The sequence below is a fragment of the Psammomys obesus genome, unplaced genomic scaffold, assembly GCF_907164565.1.
Source record: "Psammomys obesus unplaced genomic scaffold, mPsaObe1.curated_primary_1811, whole genome shotgun sequence".
NCBI lineage: Eukaryota > Metazoa > Chordata > Mammalia > Rodentia > Muridae > Psammomys > Psammomys obesus.
This window is the reverse complement of record NW_026596152.1, coordinates 2,978,732-2,991,906: the sequence shown is the minus strand read 5'-3', so window position 1 is coordinate 2,991,906 and position 13,175 is coordinate 2,978,732. Positions and strand designations below refer to the sequence as shown.

Genomic DNA, 13,175 nt, shown 5'->3' with positions numbered 1-13,175 from the left:
GCTGGTCTGAAATTCGCCACATAGCCCAGACTGGTCTTGACTGCTAGTTCTCCTGTGACAGCCTTCCAGGTGCTAGGATTAGAAGCCTAGATCCACCCAGCCAGCTGCTCCCCACATACCCCTGAGCTGAATTAGGACTGGAGCTCCATGACCCAAATCGTTAAATTTTCCTGGACCTCCCAAATAACTCCAGGATCTCGAATGTGGACATGAGAGATACTTCATCAAATGCTGTGCAGTGCAGAGTTAATCAAGACACTGCTCGGATTGAGGGCAGAAGAATAAGGCAGCTGAGAAGCCTGACCTCCCTATATCCCTGAGGACTTTACCAGGAAAAGCAACACAAGGAAAGTTGGTCCTGGTGGCATCCTAGACAGGCATGCCCAGGTACAGGGTAAACTTCTGCCTGCTGGTCCAGTCTCAGCCTCACTTCTGTCTTCTGTGCCCGTATGACATCATAGCTGTATCTTGGCACCTGGCGTGTGGACGTTGTGAATGAGGCTTCTGATTCTGAGCCTGTAATAAGGGGAGGTCCCAGTGAAAAGGTCCAGCGAAAAGAAGGCAGCCAACCAGAGGGAGGCGTGGAGAGGTGGCAACTGCTGCTGCCACAAGCACCCTAATCTGCCAGCTCAGCGGGGTGCCCTTTTTGAAGAGAGGTGACAAGGGTTTCTAAGAAAAGGGAAGTAGGGCTGTTTTAACTGTTCTAATCTCATACTTAAAAAAAAAAAAAAAAAAAAAAAAAAAAAAAAAAAAAACTTGAGCAGCTCTGCCCTGCTCTGGGCAGGGGTGCCTGTGGCTGTTTGTATGCACTTCCCCTTGAGGGGTGGATGCCTCAGTGCTGTTCCCCAGGGGAGTGGGTGTCTGAACACAGGTTTCCATCTGTGCAGTGCAGTTTGGACTGGATGAGCTCAAGAGCAAGAATTTGGGTGGATTTGTTCTTGTTTCCAGTTAGCCAGTCTGTTGCAAGAGGGAATAAAGAAAGTGCCTTTCCTAGGCTTTCTCCCTCTCCCTCTCCCTCTCCCTCTCCCTCTCCCTTTCCCTCTCCCTCTTCCCCCTCTGTGGGTGTATCTGTGTCTCTCTGTTTCTGTTTCTTTCTGTGTGTCTCTCTCTGTTAAAGAATAGCACAGTCTCAGGGTTAAATGGTGAATAAAATGGTGAATAAAAATGGGATTCAAATCAACAATAAAAATCCCGGGTTGCATTTTTTCAGAGCTATCTTCTAAGAGCAGACATGCCAATGTTTTAAAAATAAATTACAAATGCTACCACCTCTATCCTTCAAATCATGACAATAATTTATTATAGATATTGTTCTATACTTTGAATATTTCCATCTACCTTGTTCCTTTTAATCGCTGTGTATTAGAAATGTGCTACCATTAATTTAGGTACTACTCTACTTATGAATGGAAATGTGGCAACATTTCGTACCATCAGACCTTTCCTGGCTTTCTTCTGGGATTCTGATCTTCCATACATCAGTAGGTCAGAGCTTCCTTAGGGTTGTGGGATGCAGGGTGCTCCTCAGGTTGGCAAGCTGATTCTTTAACAGACCAGGCACTAAATGGTTTAGATTTGGAGGGCCGTGGACTCTGTCACAGCCACTTAACTTTATCACTGTAGCACAAGCAGTAATGTTGACAGTATGTGAACCAGTGAATGCAGCTATGTTCTAATAAAACTATGCATGGTAAAGGTGGAAGGGGCTTTATGTTTGGACACTGGATTATGAACGGTGGATAACTTTTATGTGTTATGAAATCACATAGTTTTTGTTTTTAAACATCCAAAGCTGCAAAAAATGATTTTGGTTCGCAAGTTCATCAGCCTTATGGTCATAGGGTGTGGTGATTTGCTAGGTTGTCTGATGGGTTGCATAGGAACGGCCCCTCTCACTTTCTCTCATTTACTGAGTAATCTTTACTTCTTCATTTTGCCTTCTAGATGCAGGCCAGTCAGCTTTTACTCACTCATTATGTGGCTATTGAATTCACTGTTCAATTCAACAAATACTTGAGGCTCAAACATGTACCATGAAGATGGGCCTTGCCCCTCATAATGCTTATTTGCTCACAGTGAAAGCAGCTCTTAAAGCTGTGTGCACGCGTTGGGACGCTGAAGTGTGTGTGTTCATTCATTTGTGTTGCTGGGGACTGAACCCCATGTTCTGGGCAAATACTGCATAGGTGTCATGCTATACAGTCAATCCTGGAAGCAGATTTTAAATGAATACCTGCTTGGTTACCATGAGAAGGGCTGTGTAGAGGTCTGTGGTATTTGAAGAGAGCATCACAGAGAATCTGGGATGCTCCCGGGAAGTAGAAAGGACCAGAAAAAGGCAGGATGGGAAATGCCTCTCACAACAGCCCCCGAGCGTCATTAAAGATTGCTACATAATCAAGAAGAGAAGCAAGCAGCTTCTCTTGGGCGTGTTTTGTTGGTCTGCCCCTCCTGCCCCCCCCCCCCCCCCCGTTTGAAAGTCACCTGCCTGTCTATAGCATAGTGCCTAGCAGAAACGATTCTTTTGTGCATACTTGCTAGGCCTCGTATCCTAACTCCTGAAGCCTCTCGTTGGTTCCTCACTGCTGGACTGCCCTTTCTGCCCCCACTTGCTTGTCTCACGCCAACCCCTCCTTGTGTCCAGGCGGCAGTTCATGGACAAGCCAGGCCCACTACTCACTGCCACGAACCATTGTGTGCTTCCCATCCTCTCCGAGGATAAGTTTCAGACACCCTCAAAGTGAAGTTCAGGATAAAAAGCAAAACAAAACAAAACAAAACACTCCCACCGATGCCCCTGTCCTTCATAGGGTAGGGGTTGCGTTTGCATGGAACCTACAGTCATCCCCCCACGGACTTTAAGTCATTCCTAGTTATGACACCAATGTGATGTCCGATGCTACGTAAATACTTGTTACTCTGTGTTGTTCAGGGAATAGCGACAACAGCAAACAAAACAAACAAACAAACAAACAAACAAACTGTGCATGTTCAGACCATATGAAAATGTCTTCCCCTGGGCACCTTGGCCCTCTGACTGGTAGAATACACCCGTGCGGAACCCAAGGCTCCTGAGAGCCTGCCTGGATTTCTTCCTGCCCCTTAATTCCTAATCTGTCTTCTCCCAGCGGGCACTTGAACATAATAGGTATTTCTGTGCAAAGCCTCATTTACATCAGTGTCGCCTCCCCCTGATAATCCGCTTACTTTCACATCCATGTAGGAGTTCATGGATGAGGGTCTGCCCCTGCTTGCCAGGGTCAGGCTGTGGGCATACAAAACCAGCCGAGACACTGGCTCTGCTCTCAGAGACTGCAGCTCCAAAGGGGTCAGAGACAGGCACAACACCTACAAGCTCTGCAGGCAGGGACAAAGTGGGGTGGGCGCTCCAGGGAGGGACCTGTCACCTGCACATGGGGGATGATAGAAGGCTCTGGGGGGGAAGGGCACGACAGAGGCATCTAGCCAAGGTTGTAGCCCAAGCAGAGGGCAAGGCAGCAGGAGGAAGGCAAGTCAATGGGCGTGGCAGTGGCAAGAGCATGGAAGTGAGCGAAAGCCGGAGTTGTGACATGACTCTTCACCCAGTAGGCAGTGGGAAATGGTGGAAAGTTTCCAAACACTGGGCAGGAGGATTCCATTGTAATCTTCCAGCAGGACTTCTCATGCAGCCGTGAGGGTTTGGGAGCAGCAAGCGTGGAGTCGGACAGCCTAAACGAAAAGAGAAATAACCAGGTCAGCACAATTTACAGTGGCGGCCTGAAAGAGGAGGCTGAGCTCTGTCAAACAGGATGTGGCAGGCCAGTGGCAGGGAACCTGGAGCTTATCTGCCCCTGGCTCTCTGCCTTGTGTGGCAGTCATGAAATAAGTGAGGATGGGGAACACTGGGAGGCCAGCTGGAAGGAAGGAGGTGAGTCTGTGCCACACGCTCGGTTCCTTGCTGCACGTTCAGGAAGATGACCAGCACACGGATGGATGAGCCTGGGGCTCAAAGGGCTTCCAGGCCGCTGGTGGAAGTCCAGAGAATCCTGCAGCTGCAGAGCCCAGCATGCAGAGAGCACAATGGACTCCATCCCTGCTGGCCACCACTGCGAGGTGCCCCAACATGCACAGCTGAGGAGCTTGTCCTAGAATTCGCATCTTTTAAGAACACAGAAACAGACACACCACCCAGTGCAAACCCTGTAGAAGAGAGCTCTGAATGTGGAGTTGAGGGGGGCGTGCCTCAGAGACAGAGAAGAACTGGCAGAGATGGGAGGAATGAATCCATTCGAGGTGGTAGTGTAGCAAGCAAGGGAACAAAGACCACGGAAGGAGGGAGGGGAAGCCAGGGACAGACGGGAATACAGATCGTGTTTGCAGTAGGAGGACCATGTATGTCCCCAGGGAGGCACAGATTGTTCTGTGAATGGCATTAATGAGTGAGCTGGGTGCCCAGCAGGAAGCTTCAGTGGGTAAGTTACTGCCACTGGTTTTATATAGGCTCACCAGTAACTCCAGCAGGGCGCACTTGAGTCATGAAACTTCAGAAGTCCCATCCCCTTCGGCCCCACATCTCTGCCTCTCCAAAACATTCCATCTTGCAGAGTGCAGCCCGAGGAGGCCAGGGACTCCAGGAAAACACTTCCTTGTCATGCAAGAACATGCTCTCTCCTCCTCCAGAGTGGACTGGAGCTAAATGGGGTTCCTGGCTGGTGAGCTGTTATCAATAGCCAATGCTATTCATTCAGGGGCCTGGGTTAGTGTTAAGGGCCTGTGTCAGTCCAACTTAATTGAAAACAGAATCTGGGAAATCTGGAGGCTGGAAAGCCCATGATTAACGTGCCTGCGGGTGAAGTGTCCAGAGGCATTTTGCCCTCTGATTACCAGAGATGGGCTCTGTTGCTCCCCTCACATGGAGGAAATGGGGAGGGAGCGCCCATGGGCTCCTTTATAAGAACATGGATCCCAAGTGAGAGGGGGATCTCATGACCTAATCATCGCTCAAGAACCCACCTCTTAGCACCATCACACTGAGGTTCAGTGTGCAGGCCGCAAGAGCAGGGCCTCTCCTGCATCAGCTAACTGTTTCTAGAGGCCTGGCTCAACAGTATTGCTTCCCTTCATCATTAGAAGCACACCACTCAGCTGGCCTTTTTGGTATCGTTTGGCGTATATTTTACCATCTGAACAATGGAGAGATGTTTGAAGCTAGCGCAGGAGGCCAGGATCAGTTCTCCTTACTGTATGAGTCATTATTTTACAGCATATTTACTAATCTTTGTATGCATTAAGCCAAGTCATTCCATTTATTTTATCTATGTCTTTCATCCCTAAAGAAAGAAAATAATTTGAGGTAGTATCTTAGAAAGCAGAGCCTGAGGAAAGGATTACGTGCTAAGACCTTATTAGGAAATAATGAGCCTAGAGCATGGAGGATGGGTGAGAGAATGAAAGCGATGACAGGGAAGATGTCACATCATGTAGCTCTGGGTCTGGCAATGAAATGCAGAGTGGGCAGCAGCCATGGAGGAGCTCTTTCGACTTCTTTAGAAGGGTTGTGGAGGAGCCAGCTGCACTTCAGAAAGCTCCCACTTCCTATTGGCCAGACTCCACCTCCTCACCCACCCCTAGCCCCCACTCCTACTTGGGGAACCATTTCTCCATCCTTTTGGATTAGAACACCTGACTCCAGCCTATCAGAAAGCCTGACTCAACCCCTTCCACATGGAAACTTCTTTTTCCAACCTGAGGTCCTAGAGGAGTCCCCTAATAGGAACGTTGAGTAATAGGATCGTTGAGCAGAACTCTAAGCTCAATATCACGATGTAGAGACAGCCTTAGAATGGAGTGCCACGGTGAATCCTGCCTCTTTGTCATTCACACAGCGGGTTCGGTGGCTGAAGACTTTACTGCATATCCCTCCCAGGGTGGATCTTCCAGATCATCTAACACAGGGGGCCCTAGACTAAGACCCATGAGCCAAATTCACTTCATATTTTGTTGGAACGCAGCCATACCTCTGTATTATTCATAGAATAATATAGTTTTGACTTGCAAAGCCAAAGCTCTTCATTGGCAGAAAAGATAATCCCTGGTTTAACAGGGTCTGTCAATCCCACATATCCAGAAACGGGCTCCTCCATGTACTAAGAGCCTCTGCCTAAAGTCACCAGGCCCTTGTGGTCGAGCTATGACCAGACACCCACGCTCCAGGGCCCAGAAGTGGGAGCATGGACGGTGATGACCAAATTTATAAGGATAAGTGAGCGCAAAGATTAGTCAGCTAAAACGTTAATGAGGAATGACAATTTTAAGAGACGTCTGCTTGCCCTATGAAGCGTCAAGTAAAATCCACGAGAGCTGGAATTTGTTTTTACCCTCTTTTTGACAGAGAATCGATGTCTTTGAATGTTTTGTTATGTTTATGAGTGAGGCTTGGCCTGGATATAAGCCAGGGTCTGAGCTTTTGTGTTCATTTGCCAAATAGTCAGTAGTTTTCTTGATTTCTTATTTTAATTTTCCTCTAAATAAGTGGATCCCCATTCAACTTTATTACACTAAGAACTAATGAGTTTCTAGGTAGGATTTCCACAAAACTAGTAATTGTGCAAACCATTCTTTGAGCTTTACTTTGTTCAAAGTAATTAGATACTTTTCCAGCTCTCTAGATAGGATGGCCCTGACAGTCCCCCCCCCCCCAATAAAAGTTGCCCAGAGAAGCATCTGTACCCAAACACCCAGTCTGTTTTTTTTTTTTTTTTCAGTCCATCTGTATTACTCAAAGAAACGCTAGAGTCATGCTTCTGTTAGGCACATTCGGTTGATTAAATTGTGTGTTGTACCCTTCTGTGTATAGCATGTGTAAACACACTCGTGAATAGCCTTTGTTTGGGATTCTTATTTATTAAAAATAAATTCTTTTCTCATATATACATCCCATAGTTTCCCCTCTCTCCCCTCTCACTCCCCTCCCACTTTCCCTCCTCCCAGGTTCACTCCCCCTATTTTTTAAAAATGGATTCAGGGTGGAAAGCTGTTAAACAAGAAAGCATAGTATTATTCTGCCTCAGTATAGCCTTTGTTTTTTTCCTCCTGACCGTCCATTTTAATTTATATTGTTTAGGTAATATTTAACTACATATTCAGTAGTTCCACCAGATTTTAAGGCCAAGTAATCTCTTGTTTATGGCATAGACTAAGTGAATTTAAAGCCATTCACAACGCCAATATGCTGACATCCAAAGACAAAGAGGACAGACTGTGTTCTTCCCTCTTCCCTCAGAAGTCAAGTTCTTTTGAATTATTTAGTAAACAATTCGACACAGCAGCCCATTGGTTGTTGGTTGGAGCTAACAGTCAGCAGCAAATGGTCCAGATACCACCGCACCAGAAAGATGTGTGATGATGGTTCCCTTTCTTGCTTTGTGCCCAAGAAAACTGAAAGCCCACGTTCATACTGAAACCTGGACACTCACGCACAGCAGCAGCATTGTCCCCAAGACCAGAGCCCTGGAGCCCATCAACCAATGAGTGGGTAGACAAAACAGGGTGTGAGCACACAGTGAAACTCAGCTAGAGAAAAGAAGGAAGCAGAGTTGACGTCTGCTTCAACAAGGGCAATCCTTGAAAACATCACATCAGGGCAATGCAGACGCAGAGGGCTGCGAGCTGTGGGATTCGGTTTATACGAAATGCCTAAAATAGGCCAATCCATAGAAACGGGAAGTGGATGAGTGGTTGCCAGGGCTGCCGGATGGGTGAGAAGCAGCTGCTAATGAGCACTGGGTTAAGGTGACAGAAGCCTCCTATAATGAGGAAATGCAGAGGGCTGCACCCTCCTCGAACAGACCAAAGCCACGGGTCTACATGCTCTCAGAGGGTAAGCGCTGTAATATGGTGAATTACGTGGCTATAAAGAATTCTTTTTTTAAAAGCACACACGCACAGGGATGCTGGATGCTCTGTGACTTTCTTGGTTGCCTTTGGAAGCTGTTCTTTTGAGGCTCTTAATGTAGAACTTCCAAATTTTGGTGCACATCTAAAGTGCTAGGGAGAGCTGTTTGCTCAAAACGCCAAGACAGGCGGCCTGCCATGCACCTGCTATCAAATCACAATGAGATATTAGAAAAAAGGAAAAATATTTGACTTCATATTCTTAAGTGCTTTCTGATCGTCCCCACCTATTGTTTTGTTTGTTTGTTTGTTTTATTCAACTTCAAGGGAATTAGTAACAAACAACAGAATTGATAAAGATGTTGTGTTAGCTTTCTGTCACTGGGATAAACTACGTGAAATAATCAACTGGTAAAGAAGGAAGGTTTTAGCTAGACTCATAGTTCCAGAGCACACGGGATGTGGACATGTGCCACAGGAGACACACTCACCTCATGCTGGGCAGGAAACAAAGAGAGAGAGGAAGCAGCTGAATGTCCCTGTGAGGGGATGCTATACTCCCTGTTACCTAACTTCTTGACTTTCTTCTACTAGACATTTGTTTGAGACAGAGGCTCACTGTGCAGCTCTGGCTCCCCTGGAATTCACTATGTAGACCAGGCTGGCAGAATCGTCTGCTTGCTTCCTCTGCCTCTTGAGTGCTGGGTTGAAATCCTGCCAGATTAAGCGTCACCTCCTGAAGGTTCCACCACCTCCTAATAGCACCCAAGCTGGGGACCAGGCTTTCTCATATGAGTCTTTGGTAGCATGTGGGGGGTAGGGGTGGAGGATGGCTATCTTGGAGCCAAACTGGAGCGATAGCAAGGATTGGAATATAAAATTGAAGAGTAAACTTAAATCTGACTTTCATTTTCAGAAACGCACTGAAAAAATGCAATGTTTGTCATCATCATTCTGAGGTCAAAGGTTAGACATCCATAAACCACAGAAGTTAGGGAAGAGACTCCCGAAGAGCTGATTGAAGACAGATAAGTCAGTTTTATGGTGACAGGATTTGGAATAAATAAGAACTTGCCAGCAAAGGCCCTTTACCTGCCTGCTGTTTATGGTCGTCAGATCGCTGGGATGGCTGACTCCAGCGTTTATTCTTGTCTGTATAAGGAGAGATCACAACAGCTTCCATCATCTCAAAATCCTGAGTCCACCCAAGGCTCAAAAATTTGTTTGGAGATCAGCATTTCTGGGTAGAAAAATGTTTTGTTTTTTTTGTTTTGTTTTGTTTTGTTTTCTGTTCTTATGTATGCTCAGTGCCTTGACATGTGGACAACATGAACTTCAAGGAACATGGAGTCTGTTGTGAACATAGAACTTAGTGGCTTAAGTCTTCTTTTCATTTTTCTCTTTTTGGGAGTTTGTTGTTGTTGTGTTTGTTTTGTTTTGTTTTTAGAGCAGGGCCTCTAATTTGGTTTGGAAGTATGCGCCAACTGGCAATGGTCACTCTACTATCCTCCCCATTGGTCACACTGCAGAACCCAGTGGTCTGTCAGGCTCTGGAGTGAGCAGTCTGAGAACCTAGCAGAGCTCACCAGTGTGGTGTGGCAGGGTCCCTCCTAATCATTGCTATGACCCGCATGCATTCGTTAAAGACAAGGAATGTTCAGGATGAGGGTGTGCCCGTAACGGATGATGCTTGCTTGGGTTAGACCTTTTACAAAGTGTTGATCTAGCATTCCCACTACAAAGTATACAGCCAAGGAGAATGGAGTTGGCGTATCAGAGACACTGTGTTTATGCAAGCATTACTCACAACAGCCATGGCATGGAATCTAACAAAGTGCCCATGGGTGGATGGATGGACAAAGATAATATGGTGCATAGTTACAGTAGCATGATTTGGCCATCAAGAAGATAGAGATCTGTGGCCATAGTGACATGAGTGAAACCACAGCACCTTTACTGTGCAGGAACAAGCTAAGCACAGAAAAATGAGTAAGCTTGCTGTCATGCATGTGGGAGCTACAGATTTGGTTTCTTGGATGCAAAGAGTGTAATAGTTGACTCAAGTCTAGAAGGGTAGAGATGGAGCAGACAGAGGATTGTGTGCTAAGATGCAGGTACATGGGAGAAACATGTTCTAGAGTGAAAATGGCTTGTAACACTGCGTCATACACTTTACAATAAACCAGAAGTTAGAGCATTGCTAACCCAGAGAGATGATAAACACTTCAGGAAATGCTAAGGACCCCCGACGTGATGGTTCTGAACTCTATGCGTTACTTCAGTCACCAGATTATTCCATGCAGGTATAAACCATTATTCTGAGCCAAAATTTGGGAACGTGCTGGTCTGTGATTTAAGTTCCTAAGAAATGACATCACCCTGTCACAGTGCAATAACGGACAGAGGAGACAGTCAAGCAGGGTCAGGACTTCTGAAATCCAGGCAGATTGTTTCTTTAAGACAAGACAGTTGATGGTCATCCTTGATGGTCTTTAGGCCATTGTCCAGTTAAATGAAAGCTTGTCTATAAACATATGGACACTGTCTCCTCTCAAAAGCCCGTGGGGATCTGCCCAAATGGAGATACTTGGGGCTGTGTGTTCCCTAGGACATTTCTCTGCCCAGACAGGCTTCAGGTGTGTATTTTTTACATCCAATCTGTGGATGCTGGAGTTTGGGCCAGGTGTGTCAAGTATTAAAGATCACGGGCCAATAAGATGGCTTAGCAGGAGAGAACCAACTCCCGTAAGCTTCCCTCTGACCTTCATGTGTGTGAATGTGCAAGCAGACATGCAAGCATGCAAGCACACAAACACACACAGATAGCAAAAACAAGTGTAGAAAGAGAGTCAAAAGCAGCAACTTACATAAAGTCAGGATAATATTTTACCAGTGTACTTAAAAATAGGAGGCAACGAGGGAAGACCAAGAAAAAGAAGAAGAAAACTGTATGATAGAAACAGAACCTCCAGCTTTGTGTTCTGCCTTGCACCCGCTGCTTTCTCACACAGAGAGCTTGTTAGTGTGCCTGGGCAATGCCGCCGTGACACTTGTGGGACTGACGGGTGGTGGGAGCCTGTGGCTGTAGGAACACCAAGGACAGCAGAGAGGGGTGATTTAAAGCAAGGGAGATGTTCTGAAGGCGAGGCGCCTCAGAATCAGTGAAATACCTCTATCGGCAGGGTGTGTGCTGAAACATGAGTGGGCAAGGCCCGAGTGCCTCGGTTATCAGGCAACAAGTGTTTGCTCAAAGCCTTCTCTGCGGCCAGCTCTAATGAGCTGCTCAGTGGCTTCTTGCTGGGGTGGAGTGGGAGAACACCATGCAAATGGCTATGCGGAAAACTTCTTGAAGTCCTTATGAGTTGTTCAAGGGAATTTTCCTAGTGGCTTGGCTGCGATCTTCTTTCCTTCTTTTCTGAAGGTCCCATCAAGCTTAAAAATTTTTTTTTTAAATCCTATGAAACCAAGGAATGTCAACCTTAAAGTGTTTATCACCCACAACTGATGGTGAGCGCCTCTGTGTGTAAATCTGGCACAATTTCCCCCTGATGGGATCATTATTGTTGGAGGCAGATCTTGGAGTGGGTTTTTGTTCTTTCGATCTCAGTTGGATTGCAAAGTGGAAGGCTCTTCCAAGAGGTGTGGGAGGAAGAAAACAGGGTAAGAAGTTAGTCATGCAAGAAGCTCATGTTTCTTTGCGTGCCCACTCTCTGAGAGCAGTGGGCTGAGCCATGCACAGGGCCACGGAGACCCTCAGGGGCCTCAGCATCCCTGGCTAGGGAATGACCTACGTCTTGCACAGAGCCTGTTGACTAAAGCCCCTGCCCTTTTGCCACCTGCCTGCCTGCACGCTCAGAGATAGCTGTCCCCAGAAGGAGCTCCCGTAGCGATGAGGCAAGCCGGCTGGACTGTAAGCTCAGTGTGTTGGGAGTGGATCCAGGCCCTTCTGAAATGGGCTCAGATTTGCCTGTTTCTAGCTGCACTGGGGAACCTTGGGGAGGTCCTGGTGATGGTCATGCACACCTCAGGCAGCTCTGACCCACTTGTTTGTGGGCCTGGCTGGTTTCTCTTTCTCACCCTTGGAGAATCTTCTCCGTTGGGTTTGTCTTTTCCTGGGTCTCTGAGGCCAGCTTGACAGTTTCTGCAAGTTGTTTGCTGTTAATTGGTTGGTTGGCTGTGTCTTTTTAGCCTTTCAGTGTCTATTACAAAAGCTTCATTTTCTTATTCAGCCTTGTGACGCCAACACTTTCACACAGGTGCCTGCTCCTTGTTAGGGAGAGCATGTCTGTTCTAACACTCTCTCCAGCTTACATGGAACAGCCCAGGACCCCTCTGACTGTGTGTGTGTGTGTGTGTGTGTGTGTGTGTGTGTGTGTGTGTATGTTAAACAGCTCTGTGACACCTGTACATCTCACAACAGGAGACCTAGAAGTCAGTCTAAACACATTATAGGACTCTTTCAACCTTCTTTAAAAAAACAAACATGTATATGTGTATGTGTGTGTGTGTGTGTGTATACGCTTGCTGAGTGTGTGCCTGCATGTGCACACACACATGTACATACACCATGCACATATGGAGTTCAGAGCACAACTTTCATCTGTCACTTCTCTCCTTCCATTCTGTGGTTCCTGAGGATCAAATTCAGGTCAGCATAGCAACCAGCTCCCTTACTTGCTAGGCCGTTTTGCTGGCCCTCAACCTTCCTGGTGGAAAGGTAAGCCAAGGCTACTCCCGGGGCTTCAGGACAGCCTGGTTTGGGTGGTGACCACAGAATAGGGGAGCCTATGCCAGTCTGGCGAGCACAGTGCCATCTGCAGGGGTTCCAGACAAGATCCTGAAGGGGAAGGGAGTTTCTCCATTTGTCACCAAGGCCACCTGTGCGAAGACATGGAGTGGAATGAGCAGTGGGTCCGTCAGTATTGGCTGGAGTTTCTGCTTCTGTGTCCTGCTACTTCTGAGTGGCCCATGGGTAACGGGATACAGGCAGCTGCAGCTTGGCGGGACAGTGTTCCATCCTACCTGTGGCACAGAACTGCCTGGGAGTTTACAGTGCAGATTCTCAGGCTTTGAAGGGCAGAATCACAAGCTGCAGTGTTGGGCCTGATGCTCAGCCTTGTGGCTGGAGTTCCCAGTGATCCTGGGGTGATCTGGGCTGGGCTATGAGAAGCTCTGCTTGGAACTCCCGTTCCAGCCACCCCCACCCACCCTCACAGCATTTGGCTAGGTAGATAGGCTTCTTCTTCTTCTTCTTCTTCTTCTTCTTCTTCTTCTTCTTCTTCTTCTTCTTCTTCTTCTTCTTC

At 47.1% G+C, this 13,175-nt stretch overlaps 1 protein-coding gene across 2 annotated transcripts in view; it reads left to right on the top strand.

The window, feature by feature from the left end:
• The window catches only part of Gas7 (growth arrest specific 7), a 227,887-nt gene that overhangs the window by 142,591 nt on the left and 72,121 nt on the right, over positions 1 to 13,175 (top strand). The gene's annotated exons all lie outside the window — the stretch shown is intronic.